General features: G+C 45.7%; 1 protein-coding gene and 1 pseudogene across 2 annotated transcripts in view; both read left to right on the plus strand.

Moving 5' to 3' along the window:
- The window catches only part of BAIAP2L1 (BAR/IMD domain containing adaptor protein 2 like 1), a 111,624-nt gene that overhangs the window by 7,329 nt on the left and 88,301 nt on the right, over positions 1–15,994 (plus strand). The gene's annotated exons all lie outside the window — the stretch shown is intronic.
- LOC115898535 lies at positions 4,120–4,189 on the plus strand (annotated as a pseudogene).

A 15,994-nucleotide genomic window follows, 5' to 3' on the forward strand; every position in this document is an offset into this window, starting at 1 on the left:
CTGTAACCTTGGCAGGGAGCCCCGTGGGAAATCCTTCAGGTCAGAAGACAAACCAAGACCTAGGGAATTCTGGTCTGAGAGAGGCCATACAGTTGTGGTAGTCATTAGAGGAAGACATAAACTGAAGTTCATTAGACTCTAAAACTATCATAACGGAACGCATGAAAGCGTTTTTGTTTTGTTTTGTTTTGAGATGGAGGCTTGCTCTATCACCCGGGCTGGAGTGCAATGGTGCAATCTTGGCTCACTGCAACCTCTGCCTCCTAGGTTCAACTGATTCTCTGCCCTCAGCCTCCTGACTACAGGCGGGTGCCACCACACCCAACTAATTTTTGTATTTTTAGTGGAGACGGGGTTTCACCTTGTTGGCTAGGCTGGTCTCGAACTGCTGACCTCAGGTGATCCACCCTCCTCGGCCTCCGAAAGTGCTAGGATTACAGGCGTGAGCCACCGCGCCCGGCCATGAAAGGGTTTTATTGCATAAGGGATGTAAATATCCCTTATGTTAAACTGGAGGGCTCGGAATGGGGTGCAGAGTTATGGTTAATTGCATTTTCTTGTTAATTAAATATTAATGAAAATACTTTCCTTTTTATGTAACATTTCTTGAAAATGTACCTACTTTGGGCCAGGCATGGTGCGGGAAGAGGGGGGGCAGGGGACACATGCCTGTAATCCTAGCACTTTGGGAAGCTGAGGCAGGCGGATCACCTAAAGTCAGGAGTTCGAGACCAGCCTGACCAACATGGTGAAGGCCTATCTCTACTAAAAATATAAAAATTAGGCCAGGCGCGGTGGCTCACGCCTGTAATCCCAGCACTTTGGGAGGCCGAGGAGGGCAGGTCATAAGGTCAGGGGATCAAGACCACCCTGGCTAACGTGGTGAAACCCGTCTCTACTAAAAATACAAAAAAATTAGCCGGGCATGGTGGCAGGTGCCTGTAGTCCCAGCTACCCCGGAGGCTGAGGCAGGAGAATGGCGTGAACCCGGGAGGCAGAGGTTGCAGTGAGCTGAGACTGTGCCACTGTACTCCAGCCTGGGTGACAGAGCAAGACTCTGTCTCAAAAAAAAATAAAAATAAAATAAAATAAGTGTAAATAAGCGTGCCCAGAATCCTGCAAACCAGAGATAACACTAACTCTTGCTGTCACTTTTTCTGATATTTTTCAATACATATTCCCCTGTGGATTTTCTGTGCGCTGTCATTCTGATGACTGCACACGACTCCATTTTTCATCATAATTTATTGGTCAGCCCCTGTGGTTGGACGTAAATCGTTGCCAGTACTTTGCTATTACAGCGCGGCCATGAGCATGGTTGCAGTCAAAGCGTTGCGCAGATCCGTAAGCAGATCCATGATGTTTTCCTTAAGCCACATTCCCAGAAGGGAGCTCTGGGTCAAAGGGCAGGTACATTTTAAAGCCTGTTTGCTCAACATTGCAAAATACCCTACAGAAAGCATGCACCAAATGATGCTGTCAGCTGCATTGTGTGAGAGTGTACCTTTCCCTGAACTCCAGCCAGTTAGGTAGACTTCTTTTTTGAAACAGAGTTTTGCTCTTGTTTGCCCAGGCTGGAGTGCAATGGTGCTATCGGCTCACTGCAACCTCCACCTCCTGGGTTCAAGCAATTCTCCTGCCTCAGCCTCCCTAGTAGCTGGGATTGCAGGTACCCGCCGCCACACCCAGCTAAGGTAGACTTTTTTTTTCTTTTCTTTCTTTTTTTTTTTTTTTTTAGAGAGGGGTCTTAAAATGGCTACATTGCCCAGGCTGGCCTAGAATTCTTGGGCTCCAGTGATTCTACCTCAGCCTCCCAAGTAACAGGGACTACAGTCATGCACTGCCATTCCCTGCTCAATTAAGTAGATCTTTTAAAACCACTTCCTTTTTAATAACACATAGAAGGGGTGTGTGTGTATGTTTTCAGTATTTAAGCATGTGTACCATATTATGGACATTGGCCAGAACACCCACGATTTCATGCCTATTAATAACTAGGCATATTTTCCCCCATAAACTTAGAATTTGTAGATATGTGCAGAGTAATTACAGCTCTGTGACCTTTCAGACCTTAGACTTCTGTTCTTATTTTCCTCAGCCTTGATTTTATACTTCTGTTTGTCTTCCTAACCTTGAGTCCTTCTGGTTTATCATGATTTTAGTGACTTGAGTTTTAGATTTTCTTTTTTTTTTTTTTTTAAGAATTTTTTTTTTTTGAGACAGAGTCTCACTCTGTCACCCAGGCTGGAGTGCAGCGGCACAATCTCTGCTCACTGCAAGCTCCACCTCCCAAGTTCACACCATTCTCCTGACTCAGCCTCCCAAGTAGCTGGGACTACAGGCGCCTGCCACCAGGCCCGGCTAATTTTTTTTTTTTTTTGTATTTTCAGTAAAGACGGGATTTCACCATGTTAGCCAGGATGGTCTCGATCTCCTGACCTCGTGATCTGCCCACCTTGGCCTCCCAAAGTGCTGGGATTACAAGTGTGAGGCATTGCGCCTGGTCGAGTTTTAGATTTTAGTGGTTTTAGTTCCTAGTGTAATCTCCGCCTGAAGTCTTTGGGGATAAAGGTGAGATGCATATAAATGAGATAAAATGTGGCCCAGTCTCTCTGTCTTTAAAAAATAGAAGAAAAAATATTACCAGAATGTGTTCCCAAACCAGGGAGCAGAATAGATGAACCCAGCTCAGAGATCTAACCAATCTTTCACAGTCTCCTAGAGTGCCTGTGCTTTTGAGAGAACAGCGGGTGGGTGAAGATGCGCCCGGGTTTCCTGCTTTAACTGTGTTTATAGGCTGGGCACCGTGGCTCATGCCTGTAATCCCAGCACTTTGGGAGGTCGAGGCGGGCAGATCACAAGGTCAAGAGATCGAGACCATTCTGGCCAACATGGTGAAATCCCCCATCTCTACTAAAAATACAAAAAAAAAGATAACTGGGTGTGGTGGAGCGCGTGTGTAGTCCCAGCTACTCAGGAGGCTGAGGCAGGATCGCTTGAACCAGGGAGGCAAAGGTAGCAGTGAGCTAAGATCACGCCAGCGCACTCCAGCCTGGCAACAGAGTAAGAGACTGTCTCAAAACAAACGAAAAAACGTGTTTATTCATATGGTACTTTGGAGGCTAAAAAGTCTCTAAACAATAGCAATTAAGCACAGGTAACTCTAGGGCAGGAGTTTTTGTTTTTGTTTTTGTTTTGAGACAGTCTCGCTGTCACCCAGGCTGGAGTGCGGTGGCACAATCTCGGCTCACTGCAAGCTCCGCCTCCCAGGTTCACGCCACTCTTCTGCCTCAGCCTCCGGAGTAACTGGGACTACAGGCGCCCGCCACCACACTCGGCTAATTTTGTTTCTGTAATTTTAGTAGAAATGGGGTTTCACCATGTTAGCCAGGATGGTCTCGATCTCCTGACCTCGTGATTCACCCGCCTCGGCCTCCCAAAGTGCTGGGATTACAGGCGTGAGCCACTGCACCCAGCCACGTTTATATTTTTTAATGTGAATTGCTTACTTTTATAATGTTTAACATAAATGAAGCAGGTAAATCTGTAGATAAATATATATATTCCATTTTAATGGGCGTATGTTTTTAAACCTAAGCTAAAAATTGCCATCTCCTACCTCTGTTTGCAACTTACCTATTTAAAGATAAACCTATTTTAAATCTTATGATTTTTGTTTTGATTTTTACTTATGGGAATACATGTTTAACATTTACTAACCCAAGGCTGGGCGCGGTGGCTCATGCCTGTAATCCCAGCACTTTGGGAGGCTGAGGCGGGCAGATCACGAGGTCAGGAGATAGAGACCATCCTGGCTAACATGGTGAAACCCCGTTTCTACTAAAAATACAAAAAATTAGCTGGGCATGGTGGCGGGCGCCTGTAGTCCCAGCTACTCAGGAGGCTGAGGCAGGAGAATGGCGTGAACCTAGTAAGCAGAGCTTGCAGTGAGACGAGATCACACCACTGCACTCCAGCCTGGGAGACAGAGCGAGACTCCGTCTCAAAAAAAAAAAAAAATTTTTTTTACTAACCCGAGACTACATGTGCATCAGGCAACTAGCTGAACAAAATTGAAAACACTCAAATTCCAGTTCTTAAAACTGCCTTTTAAAAGTCAAGACTATACTTTCAGGGGTCATTTCTATAGTTTGTTCAGAAGTTTCTCTGAACGTGTAGAGCAAAAAGTCATTTCTGGTGTTGCAAGCAGTTAATTGCTCTCCAAGCATGGCCGTATCTTTGAAAGGCACAAAATCAGGTGACAACAGGGACAAGAAGAGGTACAAGAGTGGTAATAACTTGTCAAAAGTGTGGGGGAAAACTCAGATGATTAAAACATAAGGCATCCTCACACCTGTAATCCCAGCAGTTTCGGAGGCTCACGGGGCGGATCACCTGAGGTCAGGAGTTCAAGACCAGCTTGGCCAACATGGCGAAACCCTGTCTGTACTAAAAATACAAAAAAATCAGCTGGGCATGGTGGTGGGTACCTGTAATCCCAGCTACTTGGGAGGCCGAGGCAGGAGAATCGCTTGAACCTGGGAGGCAGAGGTTGCACTGAGCTGAGATCTTGTCACTGCACTCCAGCCTGGGTGACAGAGTGAGACTCTAGAGTCTCAAAAAAAAATAAAAAATAAAAAATAAGGCCTCAAGCAAATGTGCAGAAAAGATTGGGGTAGGAGTTGGAATAGTTCCCAGGTGACAGATCCAACCACCAACTACCCTAATCCAACAGCCCCGTGCTGAGTTAGGAGGAGGGAAGCCCCTGCCTGTTGGGGGAGGGGAGAAGAGTACAGAAGACAGGGCCCCCTGTCATCTTCACATGCCTATCTGACAACTGCGTGAGTCTTAGTTAATAGACCAATCTGTTTCTGGCCACAAAAACCTCAAGTGACAAATCAGGAAAGTCACAATGAAAATTGCTCATACTTAGGGGCCAGGATTTTCTTTGGATAAAACTTGGATGGTTTTTTTTTTTGTTTTTTTTTTCTAAATTTTCTTGAGGTCTTTATTGCCCAGGCTTGAGTGCAGTGATATGATCATGACTCACTGCAGCCTCAACCTCCCAGGCTAACGTGTTCCTCCTGCCTCAGCCTCCCAAGAAGCTGGGACTACAGGCACGTGCCACCACGTCTGACTAATTTTTATGTTTTTCATAGAGATGAGGTTTCGCTCTGTTGCCCAGGCTGCTCTTGAACTCCTGGGCTCAAGCCATCTGCCTGCCTTAGTCTCCCAAAGTGCTGGGATTACAGGTGTGAGCCACTGCATCTGGCCCAGTTGTGATTATTTAATGGACTAAATGATATGTGTCATCATAGCATGGGCTTATCTTATACTTTGAGCAGCTTAAGATACAGGACATCAACTACATCTGATGTCTGAACAATAAATGCAATATGTGTGTTGAACAATAAATGCAGGAACAATATGCCTGTAAACAAAAAAGTTTAAACATGCAAAACATTGTGGGTTTTGTTTTGTTTTTGAGAGGGAGTCTTGCCTTGTCACCCAGGCTGGAGTGCAGTGGTGCAATCTTGGCTCACTGCAACCTCCGCCTCCCGGGTTCAAGCGATTCTCCTGCCTCGGCCTCCCAAGTAGCTGGGATTACAGGCATCCGCTTAGAGACTTAGTCCAATTCTTACGCCCTCTGAGAAGGCTTCTTCAGCTAACCAGTGCATCCTTTGTGTCATCCCAGATGGTTGTGTGTACTTGGTAATGCCCTATTCTTTCATTTGATGTTATGCTTTAGTCTGTAAATAAGGATGATAATACCTGCTAGGGTTGCTGTGAAGATGAAACATGGTCATACATGAAGGCTCTTAGAATACCGTCTGGCGCATTGTAAGTATTAAATTAGGGTTAACTGTTATTAGGCACAGCGTGTGTTTACTAGACTGTCACCATCCCAAGAGCAGTGATTTTCATCTGTTATTATTGCTTGCCCCCTTATTTACAAATGACTGAGATAGGTGGAGCTCAGTAAATACCTTATAAGAGAATACTGTTGAAAATATGGGCACACATTTTTATCTCCCTGAAGGAGCTATATGTTCCTTGAAGGTTTTTTCGGTTGTGTTTTTTCTTTTGTTTGGAGACAGGGTCTTAACTGTTGCCCAGACTGGAGTGAAATGGCACGATCGTAGCTTATTGCAGCCTCCAACTCCTAGGCTCAAGCAAATTCTCCTGCCTCAGCCTTCAGAGTGGCTGAGACTACAGGCGTGCATCACCATTCCCAGCTAATTTGTTTTTTGTTTTGTTTTGTTTTTTGTTTTTGTTTTTGGAGACAGGACCTGCCTCACTTTGTTGGCCAGGCTGGTCTCGAACTCCTGGGCTCAAGCAGTCCTCCCACCTCAGCCTCCCAAAGTGCTGGGATTAAAGGCATGAGCCACCGCACCCAGCCCTTGAAGGTTTATTTAATCCCTTATCGTGGTGGTGCATAGTAAGAACTCAAAAATATTTGTGTTTTAAATGCTGAAGACCTGTGCTGATCACACAGGGGTGACTGAAACTGTCACCACCTCCTTAGTGGCGCTCAGATCTCATCAGTAATAACAGCTGCCACGTCGCCAGCACCTGTGAGGTACATGCTGAGCTTTTACCACCAACATGAGTTTCCCGCAACTGTTTTCTTGAGCACCACAGCTGTGCCAAGCACCATGGTTACCACCAGGAACCACGCTGGAGAAAAGACAAAGAAGGTCTGTGCCCGTCTAGAGTTTATAGCTATGACAGGACAGCAACCCCAAGTTCTGGTAGCCCCAGCCCCTCTCCTCCGCCTGGACCTGCCCATATCGTAAATTAAACATCCTTGCTCCTTTCCCTACCCTCTGTCCCAGAGGGGCTGGCCTTTGCATCTTCAATATTTGGACTTTGTTTTGTCTCAGTATGCGAAGAAAAAAGGAAAAACTTAATATGCACGTAGGTTAAGTTTGAGAGGAGTTTTAAGGCAATTTAAAGAAGTCTTTAAGGAAATCTTTGGAAGACCAGGCGCAGTGGCTCACGCCTGTAATCCCAGCACTTTGGGAGGCCGAGGCGAGCCAAGCACGAGGTCAAGAGATCGAGACCATCCTGGCCAACATAGTGAAACCCAGTCTCAACTAAAAATACAAAAAATTAGTTGGACGTGTTGGTATGTGCCTGTAGTCCCAGCTACTCGGGAGGCTGAGGCAGGAGAATTGCTTGAACCCAGGAGGCAGAGGTTGCAGTGAGATGAGATGGTACCACTGCACTCCAGCCTGGCGACAGAGCAAGACTCTGTCTTAAATAAAAAATAAATAAAAAAGCCTTTGGAAAGTTGAATATAGGAGAGAAGTAGATGAGAGACAAAAAAAAAGTTCTCAGAAAGAACGTTGTAGAAATGTTGATTCCTGTCTGGGTGTCGGGACTCATGCCTGCAGTCCCAGCACTTTGGGAGGCTGAAGCAGGCAGTTCACTTGAGGTCAGGAGTTCGAGACCAGCCTGGACAACATAGTGAAATCCCATCTTTACGAAAAATACAAAAACATTAACTGGACATGGGGGTGTGCGCCTGTGATCCCAGCTACTCTGGAGGCTGAATTGCTTGAATCCAGGAGGTCGAGGCTGCAGTGAGCCGAGATTGCGCCACTGCACTCCAGCCTGGGCAACAGAGCAAGACCCTGTCTCAGAAAAAGAAATGATTGCCCCTTACTGGTATCTGAGAAATAAAAGTAAAGAATTTAAACTGTTTTTAAATTATTTGGAGTTTTTGAACAATTCCTCAGATCGCAAAGGCTGCAATTTTATTTTGAGACAGAATCTCGCTCTGTCACCCAGGCTGGAGTGCAGTGGTGCAATCTTGGCTCACTGCAGCCTCCACCTCCTGGGTTGAAATAATCCTCCTACCTCTGCCTCCTGAGTAGCTGGGATTAAGGTGCCTGCCACCATGCCTGGCTAATTTTTGTATTTTTAGTAGAGATGGGGTTTCACCATGTTGGCCAGGCTGGTCTTGAATTCCTGGCCTCAAGTGATCAACCCATTTCAGCCTCCCAGAGTCCTGGAATTATAGGCATGAGCCACCACACCCACCCAGCTGCAATTTTAAAACAATAGAATGAGGTCAGTTGCCATGGCTCAACGCCTATAATCCCACCACTTTGGGAGGCCAAGGCAGGTGGATCACCAGAGTTCGGGAGTTCAGCACCAGCCTGGCCAACATGGCAAAATCCCATCTCTCCTAAAAACACAAACATTACCCAGGTGTGGTGGTGGGCACCTATAATCCCAGCTACTTGGGAGGCTGAGGCAGGAGAATTGCTTGAGCCTGGGAGGCCAAGGTTGCGGTGAGCTGAGATTGCACCACTGCACTCCAGCCTGGGCGACAGAGCGAGACTCCATCTCTCTCTCTCTCACACACACACACACACAAAGGTAGAATGAGCTGTCTCACAGAGTCTGGTTGAGGGAAGTTAGCTAGAATGATTCCAGATACTACCGTAAAAGTGGCATTTGGAAGGAACTGGTGCAGTAAGTCACTGTACTTTGATCTGGTAAAGTTCCTGTTACCTGTTCAGTGCTCTGGGGCGTTCGAAACAAACGTAACCCAGTGCATAAGATGTCCCTTCCTGTAAATTTATCGCTTGCTTTTTTATTCCAGGACACACCTTTTAAAAACAGTAACTAGGCAGGCAAGAGCACTTAGTCAAACAGCCTAGTGTACTCTGTGGCCTTCAAAGTATATATCTTTTGACAGCTATTTCAGAATCGGTAATCAATTACTGGTTCCTTAATACGTGCCATTTATCTGTGGTTCAGTTTTATATTTCTAAATGATAATAAGGCCATAGTAAAGGTGTCTGCTTATCTTATTTTCACCATGCCTCCGTGAATTGCCTTGGTATTTCTTCATACCTGTTTCCCTGTGAGACGGTGCATTTCCAAGGACTGGAGCTCTTTCTTTTTTTTCTGAGATGGAGTTTCACCCTTGTTGCCAAGGCTAGAGCACAATGGTGCGATCTCGGCTCACTGAAACCTCCGCCTCCTGTGTTCCGGTGATTCTCCTGCCTCAGCCTCCTGAGTAGCTGGAATGACAGGCGTGCGCCACCACGCCCAGCTACTTTTTGTATTTTTAGTAGAGACAGGGTTTTACCATGTTGGCCAGGCTGGTCTCAAACTCCTGACCTCAGGTGATCTGCCCACCTCGTTCTCCTAAAGTGCTGGGATTACAGGCATGAACTACCGTGCCCGGCCTGGAGCTCTTTCTTCATTCATCTTTGTGTTTCCTGTGTCCAGCATGGAGTGGGCTCAACGCAGGCATAATAATAAAGGTTGCAGAAATGTGTAGATTTTTATGATGTTTCAAAGCCCGAAATGTGAGACTTTACAGAGTTGGCGGAATGAAACATAAGTACACACATTCATGTGTTACCTCTCTCTCTCTCCCACACATGTACAAACTTACACAAAGAGGAAATCCCAGAAAAGAGGCACATTTTCAGATTCTGGTTGAAATGTTACTTTCAAGACTGAAAGTTATGGCCGGGCGCAGTGGGTTACTCCTGTAATGCCAGCACTTTGGGAGGTTGAGGTGGGCGGATCACCTGAGGTCAGGAGTTCGAGACCAGCCTGATCAACATGGAGAAATCCCGTGTCTACTAAAAATACAAAAAAAATTAGCCGAGCGTGGTGGCGCATGCTTGTAATCCCAGCTACTCGGGAGGCTGAGGCAGGAGAATCGCTTGAACTGGGGAAGCAGAGGTTGTGGTGAGCCAAGATCGCGCCATTGCACTCCAGCCTGGGCAACAAGAAGGAAACTCCATCTTAAAAAAAAAAAAAAAAAAAAAAGACTGAAAGTTATGTTACATGGCAGTCATCTTGGTACAGCAGCTTAGAATAGGAAGGGTTGTGTTTCCATTCTTTCTTTTCTTTTTCTTTCTTTCTTTTTTTTTTTTTTTTTTGAGACTTTGAGACAGAGTCTTGGTCTATTGCCCAAGCTGGAGTCCGGCGGCGCCATCTCAGCTTGTTGCAGCCTCCGCCTCCCAGGTTCAAGTGATTCTCCTGCCTCACCCTCCCAAGTAGCTGGGATTACAGGTGCATGCTACCGTGCTCAGCTAATTCTTTATATTTTTAGTAGTGACGGGGTTTCACCATGTTGGTCAGGCTGGCCTCGGACTCCTGACCTCGGGTGTCATTCTTTCAAATAAGAACATGTACCTCTAAGAACAAAGCAAACATGGATACTGGTATTATCCTAGTAGGAATTTCAAGAAATGATTTTTACTTCAGTCTTATAGGCATTACTTATCCCTCTGAAGTTCAGAATTTAAAACTTGTTTGAATTCTGGGGTAGGATTCCACAATCCCTCGCCTGATGGAGGTCAGTGTGGACCCGCCATTGTTCCACAGTTTGATAGCTTGATAATTGCCAAAGCTAGGAATGCCTGCCTTCAACCTGAACGCTTTCCTGGCATTGCCAAGAGATGAACGTAACTATACAGACCTTCAACCTGAACGCTTTCCTGGCATTGCCAAGAAATAAACGTAACTATATAGAGTTATAGTATCTGTGGACCTTAAACCCAGTGTGATCATCCAGACTTAAACTACAAGGGAACGTGGTTTTGAATGATTCCATTCATAGGCAAATGGAAAAACTTTGTCTAGTAATTAAAATAGAATGAAATTTTCTAGTCTTTTTTTAAATTTTATTTTTTCATTTTTTGTAGAAACAGAGTCTCCCTGTGTTGCTCAGGCTTGTTTCAAACTCCTGGCCTCAAGCGATCCTCCTGCCTTGGCCTCCCAAAGTGCTAGGATTACAGGTGTGAGCCACTGTACCCAGCTGAAATTTTCTAATCTTGAACTAGGTTCAAGACCGTTATTTTTCCCTTCAAGTTACTTTCTCAGATGGGCCGAGCTCAGTTTTCCTGTACATTGTTCTCCCTCCTCACTCTTTTTTCCAAATTAACAATTGAAAACCTAGATTTTGGCTGGGCACAGTGGCTCACGCCTATAATCCCAGCACTTTGGGAGGCCGAGGTGGGCGGATCACGAGGTTAGGAGATCGAGACCATCCTGGCTAACACAGTGAAACTCCATCTCTACTGAAAATACAAAAAATTAGCCGGGCGTTGTGGTGGGCACCTGTAGTCCCAGCTACTCAGGAGGCTGAGGCAGGAGAATGGCGTGAACCCGGGAGGCAGAGCTTGCAGTGAGCTGAGATTGCGCCACTGCACTCCAGGCTGGGCGACAGAGTGAGACTCCGTCTCAAAAAAAAAAACCTAACTAAATTTTTACCCTAATGTGGGGTGGGGGTAGCTCTGGGACTTCATTTTCTTAATGAGCTTGATAATTTTGTCCAGAAGATGTGAACAGTTGTAGAACATCCTTCTTTTCTTACCTCAGTGTATTGGGGCCATTTTTTGGCTTAATTGTGCTTTAGCTACAGAATAATTCTTGCTGCCTACGTGAATAGGGAATAGGAAGCAGAGAGTTTGTCACAGAAATCTGTCTCTTTAAGCAACGAAATGAAAGGTCGCGGCAATGTGATGCGTCTAGTAATATGTCGGAAGAGGCAGCGGTTTCTGTCTTTCGGTGATCACACTGGTCCCGATTACTTGGTTGGCTTTAGGGAGCTCAGGCTCTCATGAGTGCTCCCAAGACTCTGAGAATATTCTTCTGTGAGAGGCTAAGCCCAAAGACTGTGCCCGCACGCCCAGTGGAGGTGCAGGCCACGTTGCTAGGGATGGGGCCTCGTAAGCCTGCAGGCCTCTTGGCTTCCTTTCTGCTGTGATCTTTGCACCCTGAAGGACAACTTCTGCAGCAATAATTCTGTATAAGCCAAAACCTAGATTGTGGGTGCAGATGGGAAAGGAAGAATGAAGGCAAAACAATGATTCTGTCATAATGAAATTGTCACGGAGAGTTTTCTCGGTGCACTGGAGATTTCCTAGGAAACTCCCCCTTTTAGAAGGACACAGTAAGGACTTTTGCCTGGAAAAACATTTGCCAAACTCCCTCCCCAGTCATAGCTGGAAAAACAACTGCTATGCCAGCCGGAGATCTGCCTCAAAATAGCTGGGTTATCATTTGCTACTAATGGGTCAAATTGATTTTCACCCTAGAAGGGGAAATTGCTGGAGACGGCTCCATAGGCATAAATGCTTTGCAGACCAGTGGTGCGTGTCCCGCTGTCTGGGACTCGTGTTCCCAAAGGACAGGGGATGACCTGTGCATCTCAATATGCTGGGCTCTGCTGTGGGCAGGCTAGTTAGAGACGACCGAAGAATGAGCAAAGGCACACATCTCTGTGGCCATTCCATAGCATTAGGGATTTAGATCCCTGAATCCTTAGCAGCCTGTAATGGAAGAAGGGGCAGGACGGGGTGGGGTGGGGTGGGGGGGGGTGGGGTGGGTGGTGGCAGCAGCAGTGGTGGTGGTGGTGGTGGTGGTGGTGGTGGTTCCTTTTAAAAAAAAAAAAAAAGAAAGGACCGGGTATGGTGGCTCATGCCTGTAATTCCAGCACTTTAGGTGGCTGAGGTGGGAGGATTGCTTGAGGCCAAGAGTTTGAAACCAGCCTGGGTGATATGATTTGGCTCTATGTCCCCACCCAAATCTCATTTTGAATTACATTCCCATAATGTCCATGTGTTGTGGGAGGAACCTCATGGGCGATAATTTGAGTCATGGGGGCAGTTTCCACCATACTGTCCTCATGGTAGTGAATAAGTCTCACGAGATCTGATGGGCTTATCAGGGGTTTCCGCTTTTGCTTCTTTCTCATTTTCTCTTGCCTGCTGCCATGTTAGAAGTGCCTTTCGCCTCCCACCATGATTCTGAGGCCTCCCCAGCCATGTGAAACTGTAAGTCCAATGAAACCTCTTTTTCTTCCCAGTCTTGGGTATGTCTTTATCAGCAGTGTGAAACAGACTAACACACTGGGCAACGTAACAAGAGGCCATCTCTAGAAAAAATTAAAAATTAGCTGGGTGTGTTGGTGTACACCTGAAGTCCCTGCTAATGGGAGGCTGAGGCAGAAGGATCGCCTGAGCCTGGGAGTTTGAGATTACCATGAGGTCTGAGCACACCACTGCACTCTAGCCTGAGCGACAGAGTGAGAGTCCCTATCTCAAAAAAAAAAAAAAAAATGTAATTTATATGTTATAAAATTCACTCATTTTAAGTGTACAATTTGATGGTTTTTAGTAAATTTATAGTTGTGCAACCATCGCCACGATTTAAATTTATAACACTTCTGTCACCTCAAAAAGATCCTTCATCCCCATTTGCTATCATTACTCATTCTCGTTTTCAGCCCAAGGTAACCACTAATAGATTTTCTGTCTCTACAGATTTGTCTTTTCTGTACTTTTTATATAAATAGAGTCATACAATATTTGGTCTTTTGTGACTGGCTTCTTAATGGGTTTTATCCACGTTGTAGAGTGTCTTAATATTTTATTCCTTTTTGATGTCTGAATAATATTCTATTAAATAGGTATACCACGTGTTGTTCATTCACCAGTTGATGATGGACATGAGGGTTCTTTCTAAACAAGATTGTTTTTAAGAGGCCACATTAATGCCTCAGTATTTAACAGGTAATTTAAATGACAGCTTGGAAAAACATAGGATTGGGAAGTGAAATTCACAAAGACAGCCCTGGTGTTTGCAGATTTGTAAGCCTGATAGGACTTAGTAGGTAGAAGGCCAACCCTGACAGCTCTTGTGAACCTTGATTGGAGTTACTGCCTTGAGCTAGGGAAGTTGCAAGCAGTCACACCATTACCTAATGCTCAATTTTCGAGGCTAATTGGCCCACGGGGCCTTTGTGTCTGTGGCGATGTGTTCAGATGAGCTGGTGGAGCTGAAGGTACAGTCTGCAGCTGGTTCATCCGTGGGTGCAGGCGTCTGTTATGAAATACAGATGTCAGAACCTGCTGCTGCTGAGGACACTGTGAGGCATTCATCAGATGATCCAGGCAGTGTTCTTGGTGCTGGAAATGCGGTGGTGGTTACATTAAGATTCCTAGTCTTGGCCCGGCTCGGTGGCTTATGCCTGTAATCCCAGCATTTTGGGAGGCTGAGGCGGGCAGATCGCCTGAGGTCAGGAATTTGAGACCAGCCTGGCCAACATGGTGAAACCCTGTCTCTACTAAAAAGACAAAAATTAGCTGGACGTGGTGGCCTGTGCCTGTAGCCCCAGCTACTGGGGAGGCTGAGACACGAAAATTGCTTGAACCTGGGAGGCAGAAGTCACAGTAGCCGAGATCACGCCTCTGTACTCCAGCCTGGGCGACAGAGCAAGACTCCGTCTAAAAATAAAATAAAAAAAAAATCCCTCGCCTTGATTACATGTAGTTTCTACCAAGGAGACAGAGAGTAAACAAAATATCTTATACAGTATGATAAGCACTTTAAAGAAAGAGAAGCCGGTAACAGAGCTACAGAGAGGCTGGCGTTTACCACCATTTGTGGAAGAGGTCAAGGAAGGTGTCTCTGAGAGTCTATGGGAATGGATGTGACCTGTCTGGAGAACAGCCCGGAGGCCAGTGTACCTCAGCCCAAACCCAGGTGGAGCATGCAGCTGCAGGGAATGTGCCGGCTTTCAATGCCTCTTCCCACCCGGTTGTTGAAAGGACAGAAGTCACTAATGACATTCACTTACGATAGACACGAGAACTGAGGCTAAAACACACCAGGAAACTACCTTTCATCATTTCTCTCCTCCTGCTTAGCTATTTCCAGTCATGTGTTATTTTTTAATGCTGATAAGAAATAGTGTATGGTACTTTTTTTGGTTCGTTTATGGTTTTTTTGGTTTTTTGTTTTTTGAGAGACAGAGTCTCACTCTGTCACCCAGGCTGGAGTGCAGTGGCCCAGTCCCGGCTCACTGCAACCTCCGCTTCCTAGATTCAGGCGATTCTCCTGTCTCAGCTTCCCAAATAGCTGGAACTACAGGCATGCGCCACCACGCCCAGCTAATTTTTGTATTTTTTTTTTTTTTAGTAGAGATGGGGTTTCACTATGTTGGCCAGGCTAGTCTCAAACTCCTGACCTCAGGGGATCCGCCCGTCTTGGCCTCCCAAAGTGCTGGGATTACAGGTATAAGCCACCGTACCCAGCCTTTCTTTTTTTTCTTTTTGAGACCGAGTCTCTGTCTGTCGCCCAGACTGGAGTGCAGTAGTGAGATCCCGGCTCACTGCAACCTCTGCCTCCTGGGTTCAAGCGATTCTCCTGCCTCAGCCTCCTGAGTAGCTGGGATTACAGGTGCCCGCCACCACACCCAGCTAATTTTGAATATTTAGTAGAAATGGGGTTTCACCATGTTAGCCAGGCTGATCTTGAACTCTTGACCTCTGGTGATCCACCCGCCTTGGCCTCCCAAAGTGCTGGGATTATAGGCGTGAGCCACCAGGCCTGGCCTAGTGTATGGTACTTTTTAAAAGATACTATTGTTTGCCTATCAAACAGGCAAAAAGTATGACAGTACCAAGTGTTGGGGAGAATGTGGCAAAACAGTACTTTGACACACTGGTTTCCAGCACGGAAATGGCTACAGCTGCCGTCTTCAAATTTGGGAGTATCTAACAAAATGGAGAAATCTTTCACATACGCTGTGTCTCTGCAGTTCTGTTTCTGGATAAATTCTTACCTGTATGTACAAGGAGACATATATCATTCCTTACCACCTCGTTGGTATTAGCAGAAGCTTATGAGCCTTGTAAACGCCTGTCAGTCAAGAAATAGATGGGTAAAATGCAGTCTGTTTATATGATGGGATATATATGTATATGTATATATAAATGAAAAGATTTATTTCAAGAAATTGGTTTCCATGATTGTAGGGCTAATGAGTCTAAGATGTGTAGGGCAGCCTGGGAGCTGACACTGCAGTCCCTAAGCAGAATATCTTCTTCCTCAGGGAAACCTCCATTTGTTCTTAAGGCTTTCGACTGATTAGATTACACCCACCCCGATTACTGAAGATAATCTCTTTTATTTAAAGTCAGCTTTAAATAAAACTTGTAGTGTAGATGTT

Source organism: Rhinopithecus roxellana, chromosome 6 (assembly GCF_007565055.1).
Source record: "Rhinopithecus roxellana isolate Shanxi Qingling chromosome 6, ASM756505v1, whole genome shotgun sequence".
Classification (NCBI taxonomy): domain Eukaryota; kingdom Metazoa; phylum Chordata; class Mammalia; order Primates; family Cercopithecidae; genus Rhinopithecus; species Rhinopithecus roxellana.